Source organism: Anastrepha ludens, chromosome 3 (genome assembly GCF_028408465.1).
Source record: "Anastrepha ludens isolate Willacy chromosome 3, idAnaLude1.1, whole genome shotgun sequence".
In the NCBI taxonomy this organism is placed as follows: Eukaryota; Metazoa; Arthropoda; class Insecta; order Diptera; family Tephritidae; genus Anastrepha; species Anastrepha ludens.
In genome coordinates this window covers 132,374,821-132,397,478 of record NC_071499.1, presented here as the reverse complement: position 1 = coordinate 132,397,478, position 22,658 = coordinate 132,374,821, and the positions used below count along the sequence as shown (strand labels likewise).

At 37.0% G+C, this 22,658-nt stretch overlaps 1 protein-coding gene across 4 annotated transcripts in view; it reads left to right on the top strand.

The window, feature by feature from the left end:
• Positions 1-22,658, top strand: part of LOC128859321 (inositol-trisphosphate 3-kinase A-like) — a 45,859-nt gene that overhangs the window by 5,717 nt on the left and 17,484 nt on the right. For 3 of the 4 annotated variants that reach the window (XM_054096266.1, XM_054096265.1, XM_054096264.1), the window contains exon 1: positions 8,064-8,599. The exons of the other annotated variant lie outside the window; for it this stretch is intronic. The gene's annotated coding sequence lies outside the window, so the exon portion shown is untranslated. Of the gene's footprint in view, positions 1-8,063; positions 8,600-22,658 lie in introns of those variants that run through there. 4 annotated transcript variants of the gene reach the window in all.

The window sequence follows — 22,658 nt, the reverse complement described above, 5'->3', positions numbered from 1 at the left end:
TCACTTTTACTAACAGTAAAGCTTTTTCGCATTTTCTTCATTTCGTGTGCAATAATCAGCATTTGTTGAAGCTTTGATGCCAATTGGTTTGTGTATGCGATAGACTTTGTGGCATCGCGTCGCATTGAACGGCTATCGATCGCTGTGCTCGCTGGCTGACACTTTCATTGTGTTTAGCCTGAAGATGTCGCTTCCGCAAAGCGTCCGCACTGTAGAAGAATACGGAATACGAGTACGCTAGTGAACGATTGACCAAAGTGGGTATAGCTTCAATAGTCACGATTAGTTGGCAAGCGTATCTTTAGATATAATTTTGAGTACAAGAAGAACAAAAAGTGGGGCTAATTTGTGTTTAGTTGCAGATCAGCCTGCAAGTAGTCATACAAGTCTAGCTATGTAGCCAAACAGCCCACATGGATCAACCTATTTTATTGGCAATGATTGTTCTACAGTAAAATTTGTCCATACCTTGTTTTGTGCCTACTTCTAAGAACTCTAATTTTCCTGATCAGTCATGTGATCAGTCTGAAAAGATACTTTTACTTTGGGCTAGAAAAATTCAGCCCTTTAATTTTTTTTTATTGTGGCAATTATTCAGAGGAGTACACTTTTGTTGAAGTTTTTATCAACAGTTGGCATACCCAACGGCATCAAGTGGTATCAATGCAATATTCGTGCCCTGTAAGGCGGGCGGAACCTATATTTCATATGGGTTATGCAGGTTGCACTTAAATTCACCACGCCTCTAAGTATGCAGCAAGTTGAGCGTTTTGCTGATGATTTCATTTGCTTAGCACATTACTGAGGTCCCGCCTTAGCGATCAGCCTTTCTGTGCGTTTTTCTTACGTGTATCATGCAGAGTTGCAATGCAAGCAGATGCAAAGCTTAAGGCACCGCAGAGGTCTAAATAAGCTTTGATCTGCAAACTCGTACCAGTAATTTTCTTTTATACGCAAGCTAATGATAGAACAAGCGATAAAACAAATCTCTCTAATAGCGGTCGCCCTTTGGCAGGCAATGGCAAACCTCCAAGTGCGTTTCTGGCATGAAAGAATTACTCCTCCTCCTGAAAGAATTACCTGCCAAGGGGCGACCGCTATTACAAAAATGTTTTTCTTAATTTTGGTGTTTTCACCGAGATTCGAACCGAGGTTCTCTCTGTGAATTCCGAACGGTAGTCGCGCACCAACCCATTCGGCTACGGCGGCCGTCGTATATATAATATATAATGGGCCGTTAATACGTACTCTCCAATTTTCATGGGCAAACATTTTCTAGCCAAACTTTATTTGTGCATTTCGTGCTTGGTGCTTTGACGTGCACTAATATTTTGACCGCCTAAGGCTAAGTCTTGAAAAGCCAATGACTTGTGCTACTCCCACACAGTTGAAAATAATTTTAAGTTCGTGCGTTGTTAATTCTTCTTCCGTGCCATCATCTGCTCCACTCATTAATCAATCCGAGGTGCAAATATTTTTATGCAATTGTTTTTCACTCGTGAATAATCAGCAGCCAACTTTTTTTCTTAAGTTGCAAAACGAGTTAAATTCCATGACGTCACTACTAGTACGCACGTCAATGGACCATAAAACTTAACATGAATGAATTACGCGCATATATGTACATACAAATGTGCGCATGGGAATCTGTGCAAATATCTGAAGATTTGAGCAAACCGTCACGTACGCGCCTTTCCATGCAGACATGACTCGGTGTTCTCGAGTGGTACTTTGCACTGCTGCTGTTGGTCAATAAACTATAATTTCATAATTATAATTCTTGGTTGCACTTTAACTTCTGTTTGCCTGTTTGTCAGACTGCCAAAGGGCAAAGACTTGAGTAATAAGTGAAAAATCACGAATTGGTCGCTCATATGTAAATGAGTCTGTAAGTGTGTGTGTGCAGCATTACAATGCAAAATCCGTACTAACATAGCATGTAAAATAACGAAATTATCGAGTAATTAAAATGTAATTAAATTGAACTGGACTTGATTCAGTGACAAGAGTCTATTTCGGCAGCCTTCGTATTTTTTGCGTCAACTTATCGCCTTAATTCGTTTACAATACACGCAATAAAAATAGTGAAATTTGAGCTTTGAATTAGTAAAAAATAGAACAAAAAATAATTAAATAAACACACAACTCATTTAAAATTGCAAAAAAAAAAATAAAAGTAAAAAATAATAAATAAAGCAATAAACGGCGAAGCTAAACTTGAAGCTAACCTTATTAGCCAGCTCACTGGTGCCATCGGCGTCAGCGTCAAACACCGCTAGGCAACACACAGCTTCAGTTTCAGCTTCAGCCAGATCAAGCGTTTGACGTCACTGCGTATAAATCGCGCAGCCCCCACCGCCACCCGTGTCTTTGCACTCACGTTCGCCGATGAGCGTTGTAGATTAGCGGCTTGGCTGAAAGGGCGTATTTTATTTGCTTGCTGGTTAGCGTATTGTACTCGTTGTTGTTGTTTTGATGATTACTTGTATACTTGTTGTCTATGCCATTATCAGTTTGTATACAAATGGAAATAAACATACGCACACACAGACATACACATACATGCATACGCATATGATATTATTTATGTGAACGGGAAGCCACATGCTTTAAATAATTTGAATAATTTTTAATCTAAGATGCTAATCCTAGTATTTTTCCGAGCAGTTTTTGAGGGAGTGAAAGCCAGATAGTAAAAACGGGGGCGAACAGTATCGGTTATTGCGGAAGCTGCGTTACTGCAGCTTAACTTTAGCTGATCTGAATTCTTCCTTTTCTTTTTCCTCTTTCGCTTCTTCCACTTCTTGGTGTTCTTGTGTCCCGTCGTACATCCTATGATGAAACACAAACAGAAAGAAACAGTAAGCGACTGTTCATGAGGCAGATAGGACAGATGCTGCTACCGGCAAAAAGAAGATCTCCTATACCTAAAGCACCTGTGCTTTGGTTCGAGAAAAATTTGAAGAAATTAGGCTAAAATTGCTCCAAGCTTAAAGGAAAGCAAAACTATTTTAATTTTTCTCTCTTCTCATTGTGCTCACAAATACCTGAGTCAAGGTTAGGCTCAGCTGGCTGCTAACAATTTTCCCCGTACCGAGAAACTTTTGCCCTCTCCTGGATAATGAAGGCCAATCACACAGTAGATGCCGGAAAGCTTCTGGCACTTTTTCGTCAAATGAGCTTCTGCAAAAGTAATTTCGGCATCCCTAGTCCTTATGCATGTTTTCAGAAAAGAAAGTGTACTATAAGTTGCCCCATTGCTTTTAGTTGCCCCATCTACTTAGGGAAGAGAGCTCTTGCGTTATTTCAGTTGCTCTTCGCTGCCCATATGAATTTGACTATGTTGCAGACGCAGTTCCACAAAGAGGTTATGTTAGACGTGTAAGGGGACACTTCGGCATGCGAGTTGAGGCATCTGGGCCAACCTTTCTTTCCCGAACTCCAGTTAATTGCATTGGAGAGAGTTAACTGTTTGATTTTCAAGCTATAGCTCTGCAGAGCGTTTTACAAAAACCAGCCTTGGATTATCAAGGTTTTCTTTTTCAGAGTCAGACACTCTAGAGATATGCTAAACAAAGCCCGTAAATGGCTTAAATTTAAACCAGCTGGCTAATATCGGCATGAGTTGAGATTAAAAGTGTCGCCACTAGTATCTCGACTGCGGTAAGCAATTGAGATTTTTGATTCGCATATAGGTAGCAGATTTCTGATAAAAAATCCGCTGAAGAAGTGAAATATTAAAATTATAAGAACAATTATCCTCAGTTTGGTGGCACTTCCTCTGTCATAATATACGAGAAAATGCTGCTCAAAAACCTTTGTAGGACCACACATTGGAACAGAAGTTCAACCTAAATAAGTGTTAAGGAAAAGTTACCATGTTTTTGAGGCTTATATGTAACGAGGTCAGAGTCCAGAAATACCTCGCACTATTACTGACACGTTCTTCTGGTATTCTTCAACACTTAACACGAATTACTTACACTTGTGTAGCTGGCATCAGAGAAAGCGGCAATGAACATGACGAAAATTATGTAGGTGTACGCTTTCCGGAGTGATTTTTAGTTCTGTGGGAATTCTAATAACCACTGTTCACTTCTAGCTGACCTTTTTACAGGCCCATGCATTCTCACTTGGGAAGTGCTGTTATAGTAGCGAAGCCAGCCTGAAAAACTGTCAAACGGCGGTTAGAACTCTTGCAGAACTTTCGTTCAATTATTTCGCTGCTTTCTCGCTTGAATGCCTCATAATGTTCACACAGCCGAAATAGCTAAGCTACAGACCTCAAAGCTGGTACTTTTAGACACTTTATTTGGCATTCTTGGAATTTTTTTGCTGACGTTCATTTCTTAATTGTTTATGAACAAAGTGAAATTAAAAAAAAAAAAAAACAATCAATTTATCAAATTATTTTTGTCTTCTGATTGTGACTTGCAATTTTGCTCACAAAGAATTAATATTTAAAAGAAAATGAAGAGCAGTCAATTTCGTATACGATTTATGATTGAAAGGCATTTCTATTATATTTAATCAAATAATTTAAAATGACTCGTCCCAAACGTTATTGAATTTATAGCAGAATTGAAAACTTTCGCAACAGTGAGATGCGATATTTATTAAAAATAGAAAAAAAGTTTTTTCTTATGTTACTCGGCTCTTATTTGGCTTCCGTCTACCGCCGTTTGCTGTTTGTTGTGGTGCGCACTGTTGTTGTAAAATACAAATGTGAAGCAACAATTACGTAACTAAATACTTTTCTTATTGTTCTATTTGTTTAACTTAACAATTAATTTGATATTTCATGGAGAGTCGTAATTGCAGTAATGAAGCGTAAAAAAGTGTGCAAATGAAAAACATAAAACTGGAAAATAGCGACCGGTTTCAATTTACAGCGGTGAGTGGTTTAGTGTTTTCCGATAGGCGCATGCCGCTTGCGTTAAAAAAAAAATGGAGAGTCTAGGTAAATTGTATAGTCCTTTTATTGTATTTTAGTTTTAGTATTATTTTTATTTCATTTTTTTTTTTGTATGTTAATTTTAAATCTAATTTTAACTTTGATTGCGATTTTGGTTAAAATTAGATTTAAAATTAACATACAAATAAAAATGAAATAAAATTAAAACTTTTTAATTAAATTAAAGAAAAAATTTATATAACATAAACTATAATTTTAGGATGTTTAGGTAAAATGTATAGTCGTTTTATTTTATTTACGTTTTTTTTTATTTAATTTTCAATTTTTTTCTATTTTTTGCTAGTTTTAATTCCAATTGTATGTTTCAGTCTTTTATCGGTTTTTCATCAATCATATCAATTTTAACTTCCATTGTATTTAAAATTTAAATTTGAATCTTGGCTTTGATTTAAATTTATTTTGAATTTGAATTTCGATTTCAATTTAATTATTTCATCATTTAAAGGGTGGTTAAGTTTCAAGGGCCGGTATTGATTTTGAATCAAATACAATTTTTTTCTTTATTGTGATAACACTGGTATGTTTGAATTACGTATGGAACAAAATATTGGCCAAATGGCCGCCACGGCCTGGGTGGCACACCTCCATCCGATGGCCCAAATTTTCGATGACGCTGAGGCATAACTGAGGTTCTATGCCGTTAATGTGTCGAATTATCTCATTCTTTAGCTCTTGAATTGTTGTTAGCTTATCGGCGTACACCTTGTCTTTCAAATAAGCTTAAAGAAAGAATTCCAACGGTGTCAAATCACATGAACTTGGCCGCCAATTGACATGGCCGCGACGTGAGATTATTCGGCCATCAAATTTTTCGCGCAAAAGAGCCATTGTTTCGTTAGCTGTGTGACAAGTGGCACCGTTCTGTTGAAACCACATATCGTCCACATCCATATCTTCCAATTCGGGCCATAAAAAGTTCGTTATCATCTCGCGATAGCGAACACTATTCACAGTAACTGTCTGGAAAAAATACGGCCCAACGATGGCCGGCCCATAAACCGCACCAACAGTCACTCTTTGAGGGTGCATTGGTTTTTCGGCAATCACTCTTGGATTATCATTCGCCCAAATGTGGCAATTCTGCTTATTGACGAATCCACTAAGTTGAAAATGTGCCTCATCACTGAAGATGAAGTGCGCGATATGCATTTTGATTTGGACGCCCGTTTTCATAATAAGCCTGAATAACTTTAACGCGTTGCTCGATCGTGTATCCTTCCATGGTTCAAATTAATTTAATTCTCAAATTGAAAAATGTCAAATGAAATGCCGAAAAAACTTGACGTTTAGGTGTGGTTCACATTCAACATCGGCCCTTGAAATTGAACCACCCTTTTATTAATTTAATTTCGATTTGGATATTGATTAAAATTTAAATCTTATATTTAATTTTGATTATGATTTTGATTTTACTTTTAATTTTTTTTTAATATTAATCTTTGAATCTCAATTTTATTTTTTAATATTAATCTTAATTTAAATATTATGTTAGTTTTCGTTTAAAATAAGTTTTTAATTTTAGTTGAATTGAAAATTGAATTGAAATACGACCGTTTTAGTTGAATATTTATCTAAAAATCAAATGAAATATATTTGATTTGCTTTTTAACTATGGCCCAACAGCTGATTTTTAATTTTTAAATACTTAAACACTTTCTTATTTTTTTATTATACTTATTGTCTATTTCAATTTTAAGTTTAAATTTAATTACAAGTCTAACCATTTTCCGAAAAATCGGTGAAAATATATTTTTTTGCTTTTATCTATGAACTACCTGTTGATTTATAATATTTTAATCTTTATTTTAGTTTTCAATTAAATTTTTAAAATGTAAATTTATCGTTTCCTTATTATTTATCTATTTTATTAAATTTGAAAATTTTTAAACTTTTATTGTAATCTTAGATTTATTTTCTTATTTCTTCCATGAAATTTGTTTTTCTTAACCAAAAATTGCGCTGTTAATTAACAGATATAAAATTTGAGTGAATTTATTTTTCTACTGGCTAAAAATAATTTTTCGAAATTTTCAGTCAACTGTTAAATCTAATTTCAGCAAAAATCGCACAACAACGCAAAAGAAATAAACAAAGAGTTGCACACAAACAGATTAAAATCGTCAATGGCTCGTATCTAGCAAGCAAGGCCTGTTAAAAACTTAATGAAACGTGTTTAGTAAAAAATATGCATAACATCGACGCAAATTAATAAAAATATGCATACCTTTATGAAATAATTATAAATATGGATAAAAAAAGCGAATAAATAATAACTAATAAAAACCACTCAGCCTCAACAATCGAAGTGCTAAATTTTACTACAAATATTTTTGCAAACGCCAAGCAAAATGTAACGTGGCTGTGGATAGGCGCGCCACCTTGCCCCAATATAGCTGATATAATTGAAAGTAAAATGTATATATCTTTGGTTCAAATCAATTACAAAGTATAGCGGCTACAAAACCGCGGTGGAAAGGGCGCTGAAGTGTGTTCATTAATCGCGCTTCCGTGCGCACTTCATGTCTCGTCCCTCAGCTCTCAGCAAGCGACATGCGCTCAATTCGCTCACAATAATTAAAGTTTCTTGCACGTATGCTGTCACAGCAGTGCACTGGATCGCCCGGTGCTCTGTGTTGGCAAGAAATGACCCCGCATGTGCGCGCTATAGATCGGCACCGCTCCATCAACTGTCGGAGTGGATGCGCACTCAAAAGCTTTCACAACCCAGCTTTAAATTTCTCAGCGCTGGCTGAGTAATGAAAGTACTTGCGCATCTCCGGCAGTTGCTGTGTTTATTGCGCTATGCGTGCCTTTGTATGTACAATATCTGATTTGCTATTTCCACCTCATTGCGCGTTTACAAATAAAGTTTGTTGCTGGCATCGCTGCCGCATTCCAATAACTCCAATCTCCAAACTCCTATCGTTGCTAAAATTACTTTAGTTTCCTTGTTGTTGTTAACGCTGCCCACCCGCAACTTCTGTGGCATTGTGCGGCAATGGCCGCTATCGTTAACTGCCGCTCAACATCAATAACAGCAACGCGTTGAGGCCTAGTTCAGTTTTGTCGTAGCGGAACGTTTACGTTGTCGTCAGTTGAATTTTCACCAGCAAAGTATTCGCGTGGCTAAAAACAGCGCATGACTACGGCGGCTCGGCAGCTCAACGGTGTTTACTTTCGTCTGGCGTTTGCTTTATTGCTGCTCATGCAGGCACTTGCAAATACGAAATTGAATGCGTACTTTTAACATTTCGGCAATTGTCTGTCCGTCAATGGCAAGGCGGGCGTTGAAGAGTTGACCGAATTTCGTATTCGTTTTCGCATTATTCTATATCGTTTCTGTTTTGCGGTGTTATTGTGTCCCTGTGACCCTGTTGTGGTGGTATTCTGGCCTTTTTGACAGTGAAACGGGCAAACGTTTCAAAAGGTGTTTACGAAAAAGTGATCGAGACAAGAAGAAGAGTAGAATACGTAATTTATCAAGCACAGACGAAGTGATCATCGAACAAGTGGGAAAAAGTTGTGAAAAAGTGAAAATATTTGCTGACAAGTACGACGACATATAATAGTAAATACGAGTGAATCAAAGAGCTGAGCTGATTTGAGCTCAGAAAGAGTAGAAAGGTGAAATTTTGCGTTACAGCTCTGCTGGTGTGGTTGTATTTTAATTCCAATATTTTTCTTGCTTCACATAATTTGCTGGGCAAATAATTAGAAATAAAATGGTTGTGTAGCGGAATTACTTAAAAACAGATAACATACATCAATGCGGTTCTTGATGTGAATGAACATGGATATGAACGCAGAGTTGTGAACAAATATTGATATACCAAACGGAAGTTTTAAATTTTCCATCCCTTTTTTCTGAGGAATTGCCATTGAAATCCGCGGTGTGAACGTTGTTAAAAAAAAACTTTCACTCAAAACGACTCGGCTACAGCGTTTTCCCCAAGCACTTTAGACTCTTCTAAGTTTCAGAACTGTGTTCTGCCAAGGGAATTTCGCTCTCTGAACTTTTTCAATTCTCATTTTATAAATTAAGCCAGAAGTTGTAAATTATAGCAGTCGAATTGTTGACATCGCTTCTCATAAGTCTCTAACTTCTCATCATAGTTTTATCAATTGCCCGTAAAAATTATGCACTACTAATGGAGTTAAAAGGTCCAAGATATTCCTTACATTAAAGTAAACTTTACCCTTTCCAGCTTTAAACTTTAACCTTTACCCCCCTCCGTTTTCGCAACTTTTTATGAGCCGGTTGATATATGAATAATGGAGACTGGATTTCTATGCAAGTGATACTAGTTGGTGTCGAACTTTTTCTATAACCTACGACGCGCAACTTGATTACCCTCCGAATACTGATCTACAGCCTACAGAAGCGCGATTCAGCGGAAAGTTTGTGCTCAAAAGCTTTTAGGTTGGATTGTCGCTCTGATGAATAGAGTCATTCTCACATTTTTATGTAGTTTTCACTGTAGAAGATTTCTAACGTCCTGTCGTTATTGTCTTTAATCCACTAGAACTTCTACCGTTGGAAAGAACAATGAGCTGCCTATGATCGGACGTCACAATGTTGTTGCTCCTTTTCATATTTAATGATCCTCTCTTTTAACGTTTGATGCTTTTGAGCTACTGCCCCACATTAGACCGATTAAGCCCCAATTTAGCATTAACTGAATTATGTACTTTTAAACTATGGACAAAAAGTATTAAGTAATTGCAAATGTAATTGCTGAAGTTGTGAAGCTAAATCTATTTGAAAACCACTCATTCACACTACTTTAAGTTGCCTATTTTGATTAGTTTTTTCCGCTTACTGCTTGTCAACTGGTTTCAGTAATTTTGCACGCAGTTTCCATTACCATAATTTTCTCAAAATTGTTTTATTTAATAGTTTACGGAATGCGCTCCAACCGGCTGCCAGTATTTAACATGGCTTTTGTCAATTAAAATTCATACATACACACACATACATACTTATGAGTTTAAAAACACTTATTAAAATTACTTATTTCGCAAATATATTTTATACAAGTGTCGCCCCAGGCAGCAAAAACCGAACATTTTTTGTTACATTTAATTTTCTTCTCAAATTTATTTTTCATACATTTAAACTTTTTTCTCAAATTTTATATATTTTTTCTCAAACAATTTTTACAGCTTTTGCTACTGTTGCTTTTATTGAACCGTTACTGTAACAAAGCACGTCTCGCCAATACTTGGGCAGTGACCAGCAGTCGGCGTTAGGCGACGCAGCCGTCCATTGGCCAGCGCTCCGCAGCCAACTGCGAAAAGCAACAACTTTCAAATGTGGTTTTACACGATTTTTGCGAAAACTGATTACTTTAGCAACACCTACACAAACACAGGCTCAAATGCAATTAAATGCCCACACAGCAAACACAGCAGCAATGCATATACATATATGCTTGAGAATGTGTATGTGGGGATGTGCCTAATAGCTTCCAGCCGGCATTTATAAGAGGCATTTTTTGTTTTGTTTTTTCAGTAAAAAATCAATTTATATCTCACTCCAATTGAACAAAGCGGCAAATGGCAACTGCGAAAAAATTTACTAATCAATTAATTTACAACAACAGCGCGAAGAGCTGATAGAGAAATCGAAAAAAATTCGATGAAATGCTTGCGTTCATTTATTTTGCCACTTGCCTTAATAAGAGTCAATTAATTGTCAGAAATTGTTTGCTCAAAATGAAAAGTAAAAATCAAAAATTAAAAAAAGTGTGGAGACAAAAGGAAACAATAAAGTCATTTTCTTATTGCCTTGCACACACACGCACGCATACGCAGTTAAATTTCGTAGCTACGCCTCTGCAGCCTCTGCCTAATATTTGCACATCTGTGTTTTTGCGCATTGTTGTATTTATTTGCTGCGTGCGGCAATGACGCACGCATCTGTTTCGTATCGCTTCGCTGCTGCTGTTTCTCTGCGTTGCGTCCACCTTACCAGCTTGGAGTGCTGTGCCATAAAATACATATTAAGCCATCTATTGTAGCAACAACAAGCACATCGATCGGATGTCCGCTGGCAGGGCAGCTGGTTTTTACTTTCGCTCCTCTGCTTTCGAGCACATTTTCGAAATCAAATCAATGAGTGCAAAGTGCGAAGTTTTGTGTGTCGACCAGAGCAAAAAAGGCAATGCGATTCAGCATTAGGAAGAGTCCTTCCAAATCCTCAAGATTCAGGGAACAAATCTATATCCACAAAACAACGGCTAATTCCCAACAATTGTGGCTGAATTTACATATCGGCTATAAAACCTTTTCAGCTGTATCGGGTAGTTGCTCAGTAACCCGTTAGTAAATTTAGCTGAAATCTTTGGTAGCTATAGCTTTTAAGCAGAATAAATGACGATAAATAGAAAAGTGAATCTGAATTTGCCGAAAGTAGTGATAAGTAGGACGCCTCGCAAGGTCTTGAATGCTTCTCGAAATCTTCAGGATCTGTAATGCCATCTTTGGTGTTCTATTTTTAAGAAATGTCCAGCGCGTATAGGAAGCCTAAGGATACTCAAATATACTAGAAAGGTTTAGTTTTCTTCTCGTTTTCCGAGAGCGAGGTCAGATAGGAGGTACTTCTTTCTTGGATATCCTGTCGCTGTGTTTTATCTTGAATTTCATAGTTTTTTGGCTGGCCAAAACAGCATTTTAAGTGCTAAAGTCTCGTCCATGACGAATTTTGTATACAGTTTGATAGTTTGATTTTTATGATTTTGGTTAAAGAATGAACAGTATTAAGAAAAATTTCTTACTTGAAAAACAGGGTAAATAAAGGGGTTTCCGATATATAGGTATATATATATAATTGATGCGTACACCCTTTTTGGGTGTGTGGCCGAGCTCCTCCTCCTATTTGTGGTGTGCGTGTTGATGTTGCTCCACAAATGGAGGGACCTACAGTTTCAAGCCGACTCCGAACGGCAGATATTTTTATGAGGAGAAATACACTCGGAGGTTTGTCATTGCTTGCCGAGGGGCTACCGCTATTAGAAAGATGTTTTTTCTTAATTTTGGTGTTTCCCGAGATTCGAACCAACGTTCTCTCTGTGAATTCCGAATGGTAATCACGCACCAACCCATTCGGCTACGGCTGTCGCCGGGGTTTCCAATAAGAGGTGTTATTTTGATATTCAAAGAAAAATGCCATTTTTTAATATAAATGATCGGATGTTTATTTCATTATAAAGAGGAAAATATGCCGTTAATAGGGGAAAATAACATCAACCAAATGACCACCACGACCACGCTTATAGGACAATATCCTTTTCATGAAAATTTCCATAACCGAATTTCAAAGTGGCTGCCCTATGTCCTCGATAGCCTCACGAATTCCATCTTTGAGGTCTTGAATCGACCTTGGGCTGTTGGCGTAGACTTTCTCTTTCACGTGGCTCCAAAGAAAAAAGTCACAAGGTGTTAAATCACAAGATTTCGGTGGCCAATTGTGATCACCTCTTCGAGAGATAACACGGTCCCGAAACTTTTCCCGTGAAAGATCAATGGTTTCGTTGTTTGTGTGGCACGCAGCGCGGTTTTGTTGAAAATAAACGTTGTCCAAATCAATACCATTCAATTCCGGCCATAAAAATCGTTAATCATCTCTCGATAACGCAATCCATTCATTCAGAACACCTCTTATTGGAAAACCCTTTAATAAAAAAAAGTCATCGTGCAATGAAAATACATATTTGCCTGCGATGACCCAGAGCGATTTGGTCTAATGACCGGAGCTTTCTAAGGCTAACTTTAATTGAAGCTTTTAGGACTTTTATTACATTTTCATTTTATAAACATTTAAATAAAAGTTACGCGCCTTATTTACGAAATTCTCCAAATGTGCGCGCATCTGTTTATTTCAACTTATCTCTTTGATGGTTTTCCCTCAACCCTTGTCTCCCCCGATTTCTTCAAATAACTAATTGCTTTGTTATGCCAATACTCGAAAACGTACGCACACACACATACATATGATATCATATTTACTTTGCTGATTGATAGTTGCCATTATTATTGCTGCAATGTTTATATTTTCGTTGTTTTTGCTTTGCCTGCGTTTTATCTATCTGGCATTCCGATCGCAATATGGAAATTCATTTTGTTCAGAAATATGATTTATTTAGATAAAAAATATACCTTTTTATTAGAGTTTGTAATAAAATGTACGTATATTTTCGTATCTATTTTTGATTAAAACTAAGAATGAGGTAATGGTGGAAATTTTTTATTTGGTGGCGCATACTGAACACACCTTTCAGCGGTGATAAGAAAAAATATTCAAAAAATTTTCCACACAATTTTATCGATTTCAACCATATATTTTATGCTTACGTTTTGTATAATTTTAAATTTAGAAAAAAATTTTATGGAATGCTACCAGGTCTGTGCCTGTTAAATAATATACGCCTTAAACCTTTTTCTGACGAATGTTGTGATTCAAAAATAGACAGACAGAGTGTGATTGACATGCACAAGATTTATAGCTGCACTATTCTGGCTCTGCCTCTTACCCGTCACCTTACCGTACTCCTCACTCACCCTTCGTATAAATATTATGCCATTAACCGCCTTCAATATTTGTGAATATTTAAAATGTCAGTACCTTTAGTTTTTCAAAGCTCGCCTAATTTCGAGAATCCAATTTTTGTCGATAGATTAAAAAATGGGCATTCGAACGGAGTGTCTGAAAGTAATTTTCCTAGAGAAAGCTATTGATTGTGTTTGAATCTGTGATCTGTGCAGCTATCAGGACAGCAAAACTGGTTAGATCTTTTTCCCTCAGTACTTGCAATCAAAGCGAACCTATACAAGGAATGTTTTGGGATCATTTCTTCAATGATCTGGACAGTTTGGGGACCGCCTGTTTAGATGGTTCCGAATGACTTCTTTCTAAAGTTGTGCGCAGAAGCAAATCTATTTTATCTCGGTGCAGCGTTTGGGATCAGGTCAAGGTAAAGGAAGAGTATTTTGCAAGAAGTTTCCCATTAAGCTCAAATTCAGGCGACTGCATTACAGTAGTGTTTTTCAAGTGGATGAAGTCGCAATCAAAAGAAGTAGTGGATAGGTGGCTAACTTCTATAGGGTGGGCCATGTAAAATTTGCTTTTTGAATCGGCTACAAAAAAAAACTAATCAATATTTTTTCAAATTTTTTTTTTTTATTATGTATAGCTGTTGTGAGGGAGGTAAATATTTACTCCGACAGCCAAGCGGCAATTAGGGCTTTGGGTTCGTTGTTGGTGAATGCTTCGATATTAGGTTCGTGTGGTTTTCTGGTCACAGTTTTTGCTTTATAAAAAATTCATGACGGCCTCTCGCATTTTGGACCTCGGACCCGTATTAAATCCCCTAAGACGACCTCTCTCATAACCGTCGCATTCAGGTCTTCCCCGCTTTGATTACGAAAGTTCGCTTGGTCGGGTGCTCACGCCATTTAATCTTACTTATGCATTCCTGCGCATTACGAAAACAATTTAGAAATATTTCGTTGGGATGTGTGTGTATGTACGAGTACTTCGCTTTGCTTTTCGAAATGAATTCATTCGAGTCTGAATTGACGTGTTGACCTAAGGCGTGTAGATCTACTTCTGATGCATATTGATTGGCAAATTTGCTGATAACTGGAATACACTGTGCATACTGCGTCTATGTATGTGTGCATGTGGGCTTGTGTGCTTGAGTGCATATTCAATTGCAAATGCAAATAAAATGCTCAGTAAGGCGACCTCCCCGGATGAGTTCAATTAAAGTGATCCGATCACTTGTTAATCTTAACGCTATCTATATATGTACATATGTATCTACAACAATCACACGTTTTTGCTTTGGGATCTTTGTGGTCGCTCTTGTTGTTGTTCATACATATGTATGCTTATTTTTGACGCGTTGGCTTACGTCAGATGTACGAGTGCAGCAAAGAAAATTAAAAATCCACAACAATTAATACTATGCGCACACTTACACACACACTGACACATTCCCATTCGTACATATACCCAATAAGATACTGTATAAATGTCTAATAAAGCAGCGTTTTAATAGTGAGAGCAATAGGCGTGACAATTACAAAACATTGCGATGGGACCATTGGCGGCAACATGTGCCACTTATATTACATCCATACAGACGTATATACATATATACATTCTCACTTATGCCACAACTGCTGGAATTTAATTTATATTTTTTATTTGTAATTAACATCGGCATTCGAGCGATGCAATGCGGCTAAGCTTTATTTACAAGAGAAAATAGGATGGACGAATAAAAAAAAATGTATGTGAGTGAATGTATACATACATAAGTGCACACAAGCCTGCTGGAGTTTGTATTTAGATAAAATCAGCCAATGGCTTAATTAGTTTACAGCAGGTCTTGATCAAAGAGAAAATAATTATATTAGACTTGCGCTAATTTTACAGAAAACTTAAAACAAAATTTTTTTTAAGTGACTAAGGCTTCATGCCATTATTCGCATTCCCAGCCCAAGTGTCTGCTAATACTCGCTCCATTCCTGCATCGAAGTAATTCAATTTTATCACTCTACAATGAAATTTTCCTAACAATCTTCAGTAGCTGCAAAGCGGGTTGCCCAATATGATCCCTTGAAATTTTCACAAACTTATAAATTTATAGCTGTTGCTTGACTCCTTTCACCAATCCCTCGTTCCATTGCTGCTGGCTGTAAGCAGATATTTCTTGAAATATTTTAATCAACACAGATTTAAAACGGGCTTACTCACTCTTCGCTTAAACGTCTGTCAATCAATGATAACAAATTAAAAAAATCCCACTATACCTCGTTAAACAAAGTATCCAAAAACCGTTAATTCGAAAACAATGAAAATATTAAGTTTCGAAATAAGTATAAAAAATACAAGCTGTGGAAATTGACGTCGCTGCTTTTAGTGCTGCACCGTGCAGCAAGTCATATTTTTTTTATTTTTTTTAATTTTTTATTAACGCATCTTAAAGTATAAGCAGAATAACGTTTAGAAATTACAACTAGTACAACGAAATAAAGATACTAACGAGCAATTTTTATTGAACATATATATTAAAAAAGGAAAAAACTAAGATGCCCCAATATTCATAAATTCATTATGAATGTATAAATATATAAGGTTCAGCTGCTACTGGGTGCCCATCTGGTCTAAAACTGTATGAGTATTTGGCTGAAGCAAAGCCAATGCTTCAGCGTTGACATGTGTACTTAAACGTTGTCTGTGAGCCATGGCGTACTTTTTCGCCACGTCAGTGATGGGTAAGATACCAAGATCACGATGGAGGTCGAGATTTCTCACATAGTATGGAGCATTGACGATGTTGCGCAACACTTTATTTTGGAATCGTTGAATAATAGTCATGCAAGATTCGCTTAAGCATCCCCATAGCTGAATGCCATACGTCCAGACCGGTTTGAGTATTTGATTATATCGCAGTAGTTTGTTGTTCGTTGACAGAATAGAGTGTCTGCCAATAAGATAAAGAAGGTTTTATGTTTTTAATTCCAGCTCTTCACGCTTTTTCTTGACATGCGCCTTCCAACGCAGTTTAGCGTCAAGGGTTATACGAAGATATTTTGCCTCGTTGACGTACGGTATATTTACGCTGTTTATGTAGACTGGCTTGTAAATTGTTTTTTTCAGGCCGAATACAATGTGAACTGATTTGGAATTATTTAATTTGATACGCCATTTTTTTGCCCATGTTGCAATAGAACTCACCGCTGATTGCAATTTCGTCGTTGTAGTCTCTATCACTTCTCCAACTGCTAGGATAACGTGTTGCTCGTGAACCGGTAGGTCATACGTATACAAGAGGTACAAGAGAGGGCCTAGGATGCTTCCTTGAGGTACCCCCGCGCATGCTTTTTGCAATGGTGAATAGGCGTTGTCAAGTCTGACACGAAAGTATCTGCCATCAAGGTAGGAAGAAAGGATTTCGCAATAATTCCTGGGCAAAATCAATTTTAGTTTGTGGAGTAAGCCCGTATGCCAAACTTTGTCAAACGCCTGCGAGACGTCAAGGAACACCGCTGCGCAAACTTTGTTTTCCTCTATCGTACACTCTATGGTTCTAACAACCCTGTGAACTTGGTCGATAGTGGAGTGATTTTTTCGAAAGCCAAATTGGTGCGTTGGAATAACTCTCTTGTTTTCTATAATCGGCAACATTCGAGTCAGTAACAGACGTTCAAAAAGTTTGGACAGCATTGGTAGCAGAGAAATAGACAAGTACACAATTAATGGGCAATCTCTGAAGAATTTCTGCAGTTATGAGGTCGAAACCAGGCGTTTTTTTCGTTTTCATTTTGAAAATTTCGCTCATTACTTCTTCGTTACTAACTGGCTCAATGCTGACATCGCTTTCAATCCAATTTGACGAGATGTCAATATCTTCAGATCCATCATTGGCAGAGAAGGTTTTATAAAGATTCTCTGCAAATAAATTTGCTTTTTGCTCATTGGATTTTGCCCATTGGGTGTCGTTTATTTTGATGGGTGCTATGTGTTTTATCGGTATGTTAAATGACTTTGCTGCCTTCCATAAAGAGTAGTCTGTGGATTTATCAGATGTGAGGCTCTTAAGAAATCGATTGAAGTTATCATTTTTAAATGTCTGAATTTGAACGTGTAGTTGTTTTGTTGTTTGGTTGAGTTTCAATTTGTCCTCAGGATATCTGGTTTGCTGCCAACGACGTCTAAGTTTTCGTTTTTTATTTATCAGCAACTTGATATATGACGGGTATTTTTTCTTGTTTGATGTAACTTCTTGCTGGGGCGTACTGTTCCAAGCTGCGTTTTGAATTATTTGCGTGAACTGAAGCACGGCATCATCAAGATCATCAGCAATCACGATACGGCCGGTGTCTACCACTACAGCTTGTAATTGCAGTTGGAAGTACTGTCAGTCGGTGAAGTTATTAAATAGACGAGGAGACGTTTTATTTAGTACCGCATTCCCTGATATTTCTAAAAGGATCGGTGAGTGGTCAGAGTTCAGATCGAAGCCTTCGGAAGTAGAAAGATGGTTTGCGGGAATATTTTTAAGGACAAAAAAGTCAATCAAATCAGGTACTTTGTTGGTGTCTGTAGGCCAATATGTTGGCTTGCCAGTTGAAATTATTTCGCAACCTCTTTGTCTTATGGCTTTAAACATTTCGCGCCCTTTCGTTGTTGTAAGCCTAGACCCCCAATGCACGTGCTTAGCGTTGAAATCGCCTCCTATAATAAAACGTCCTTTGTATCTTTCGATGAGAGATACGTAATCTTCAGATTTTAGTTGATGTCTGGGTGGGCTGTATAAAGCTGTTAGTAATATTTGTTGCTCGAAGGCCTCGACAGAAACGGAAGTTGTTTGAAATTCCTCGGCGCTGAGTTGGTCTTCCAAGTGGTGGGTTATATTATTTTTTATGAGAACGGCGCTGCCACCTCTTGCACAATTGTTGGGGTGAATAGTATGGTATAGGGAATAATGTTTAAAATTCAAATATGAATGTCTTGTGAAGTGTGTTTCAGCTATTAGGCATACGTCAATTTCGTCGTTGTTTAGCAGAACTTCTAGCTCTGTTTGGTGTTTAGCTAGACCGTTGGCATTCCATAATATTATTTTTAGTGTTTTATTCATAGTCAAAAAATTGCATGTTTTGTTCAAGGGCACACAAGCGTTTTTCAATTGATTTGAAGATTTGGTTTTGTTCATTTAATTTGCTTAATATAGCTGAAAGGGGATTTTGCACAATAGGTTCGTTCGGTAATAAATTTTTGGTAATTTGTGCGTATGTAGCCGGTTTATTTATTATAGGGATTTTTGTCGGATTATTTGTAAGACTTGTAGTAGTTGTAGCACGTTTTGGGATTGTGTGTTGTTTGTTTGTACTATTTACTGGTTTTGAATTTTGGGATCGCTTTTTCGTTCTAATCTTTTGGAGTTCTTTCGCCACTATACAGCCTCTGTAATTTGCAGGGTGGGACTCTCCGCAGTTACAACACTTTGGGCTTTCTTTTTTTGCAATCAATGGTGGCATGCTTACCTGCACATTTGACGCATCGTGAGGGTTTCCCGCAAAAAGTTTTTAGTATGGCCAAAAGATTGGCATTTTTTACACTGCGGTCAAGTCATATGAAAATGCAAAATTTTCTGCGATTTTTGTTTAACGAGTTTGCTTCCGAATTTGACAAATTGCAGCACAAAAAATAAATAATAACATAAAAAATTGTTCTGTAACGCCCACTGCTTCAGAGTGGAGCAAGTCTTATAAAAAAGGGGAATCTGTTTCGTAAAGCTGTACGAATTTTTGCCTCCAAATTTTACTTACTCAAAACCAAAAAATAAAATCAGAAAGTGTTTTGTTGGGTGTTTTTTAAAATGTTAATACAAAACAAAATGTTATTACAGTTGGCCATTTTCAGCTGTCAAACCATAGTTATCGATATCGATAGTTCTCATGCATCTAAAAAGACACCTGATATAACCTCGACCGCTGGTTTGTGATTTTTCAGTGACGATTACCGCAGGTAAAAATTTGTTTGTGCATCACATTTGGTGCTTTGAGCTACTGGCAAAAACGAGAACATTTTCTCTAACCCTATTAAAGTTTTCTAGCACTCGAGTGCCATTATGCGCCTTGACGTATGAGTTACCCTTATTTGGTGGAGTATACAACTTGTTACAGTGTTGTTGTTAGGTTTAGTTTTATTATTGCTATTTTATTGTTGCTCCACTGCGTTATATTTCCCAAGCTCAGTTGGTTACTGTTGTACTTGTAGTGCCTTCTGCTATTGTTGTTGCTTCTAAGGTATAGTTATATTTGTGACTTTTTTGTCGGAGCGCATTACACTACATATTCACGTACATATGAAAGTAGGTAAGCATGCCCATTTGTGCTCTCTTATGAATGCACAAAAATAGTAGCCATGTATATGTGTCTGTGCATAGTTGTTTTTGCATTTGCTCGTTTGCGTGTATGTATCACCCAAAGCCGTTTTATTAGCAATGCAAATTAAATGACAACATAAATTTATTGTGGTTGTTTTTGCAATTGCTGTTGTATTTGTCGGTTAATTTCTTTTCTGTTTCTGTTTTTGTTTGTGTTTAAATTTTTAAGAATTAGCGATTTTTTTTTCAGCTTTTTATGAGCTTCATTTCAGTAACTGGTACTGAGCGCGTCGAAAATGACGCAAATCGCGCAATTGTCCTATACTTTACCCCCTCCTCTTTTTGTGTTTTTTGACCTTTCTCATTTTTTTATTGCTGTTAGTTGGCACTTTATTTTTTGCATTGAGTGGTCAACACTTTTAAATTACCATAATGCGACTAGCGAGTAAATAGAAATCGGCTTTTTTGGGCATGACAAACCATTACCGTTTAATGGCGTGACTTTTAGTACCGTTGCAATATGCGTATGACTGCGTTTTTTGTAAAAATTCCAGTGTCTAATGATTTCTAGTTTTCTTAAAAATAAACTTAAAGGGCTCTTTAATAAAGGAGCTAAAGGGCTCCTCATAAAATTCTCACCTAGTCTTAAAATTTCCTCTTCCTAAATTTTGTTTGTTAGACCTGGGAATAAATTGAACCCGAGACTCAATCTAAAATATCTAAAAGTAATCTAGGAACAATCTAACGCTTTTCGTGCTCATTGGCAATATTGTTTTTTTCAAAATTAGAACACTTTGAGCAGAATTTCTGCTGCCATATCGATTGCATAAATCTCGACCTTCAAAATATAACCATCGCCTCGTTGACTACCTGTAAGCTTTATTAAAATATGGCAGCATTTTTTAATTATTTGGTTTTTTACTGTCTCTTTCATTTGCCGTTGGGATTCCTCAGTTACACTGCATGATTAAAGGGCGAGTAGTAAGAAAAATAGTGAGTCTTCACATTTGGCTAAATTGTGCCATTGGCCTACCGCCGCTTCAACCTAACCTAACTTATTTTATTTTGAAAAATATCTAACTTATTTATAGAAAAGAGATTTAAATTGAGAAAAGTATTTGATTAGGATTTGATGTTAATGTGTATTCTATGGATTTTTCCTTGGAATTCGTTCATAACTCTGGGTCTTTAAATTTAATTTTATTCCATAGAAGTGTACTCACCTCATAGAATGATACTTAATATTTATTGATATATTATATATTTATTTATTGCTTGGACGTAAAACACTCATAAAAAACGCATATCGCATTAAATTAATATCAAATTCATAAGAATTTATTAATAGCAGCATTAAGGCCTAGAAGCTTCGAGCAGATATGGGCAGCTCAAGACCGAGCGCTGATTGGCATAGGAAAACACATGTCTAGGGTATTAAATTATTGCTAAAAAGAAACACAAATAATCTGCGTGGGTGGTAATGCATTTTGCTTTCCTTGTATACTTGCTTACGAATGCAAAAAGTAGTTGACTTTCAAATAAAATGAAAAAAGACATCTAAATGCGTAAATTCAATTGACTCTTTCTCTCCCGCTTTGCTTGGCCCTCGTCTCGCTTTTTGCATTGGTGATTTTTTGACAAAATGTCAACGAATTCTTGTAGCCAAAAATGCTCGTCCATTTATGGCGCGTCCACGCATTTTCAATGCAATGAAAACCGTTTGTATTGAAAATTTTGCAAGATCTCAATTTTTTCCTCTCTGCTTGCATCGAATTTTGGCAAGACGAGTTACGCTCACTGGCTGCTGCAGCAATGCCATATAGCTTGTCGTACAAATGTCGTCGCCGCACCTCGGGTGATAAAATATTAGTGCTGCCGCTTGTCGCTTGCCGGCTGTTGGTTGGCAGCCGAAATATGTCAAATCTTGTAGTATTCTTTGGAATTTGGTAATTTAATATTTTAGCGATGTTGCAATTTGCGCCACCGCTGCGGCTTTGCTATTGTCTTGGCGTTGCTGAACGCACATTCGAATGGCTAATAGGCTTTTATGAAGTTTTTAATGTAAATGCTTTGGATCTACGCAGCTAATTGCCTGCTGTCAACCGAGATTGCGTGTGCGGAGCTAAATTTTGAGTTATCGTTTATAATACGAAAAACAAATCTGCTTTGAAAATAGAAAACTTTAGCACACATTAAGATTATTCGATGCTGACCAATCGAAGTTCGTACACTGTATGAGTCGACAAAGCTACATCAATGGTTAGTTTTCCATAGCTTGTAATCCCCTATAGTATTGGGTCTATTGATGCGTTCGCCTTCTAATTATGGTTACATTAGGTTAGATTGGGTACGGTGTTTAAAATATGAGCCAAATTGGACCACAATTGAAAGTTGAAATGTGAAACACTATTGGTGTTTGAAAAAGGTCTTCCACACGGACGAGTATTTTCACCTGAAGAATAATATTTTGCAGAGAAAGTAGGCTATAAGCTGCTCAGGTTATTCCTCTACTTTAAGTAAGAGCCCTGCAAAATACGGATCATACGTTCTGGAGGTTAGCGGGTTCAAATGGACTAATAAATAAATAGTAAGCAGACAGGCAAATTTAAAAAAATGGTCGCATACACTCCCAACATGTTGACCTGAGGGCTCCACAGATTAATTTAAGATGGATAAATAGGTAACTGGGACGTATGATCGCAAAACACGAAGTTTGTGCCAGAATTATGACTTCGAACAACACCTTGCCAATAAGAGACGGTTAACTGCCGGGAAGTTTTTCG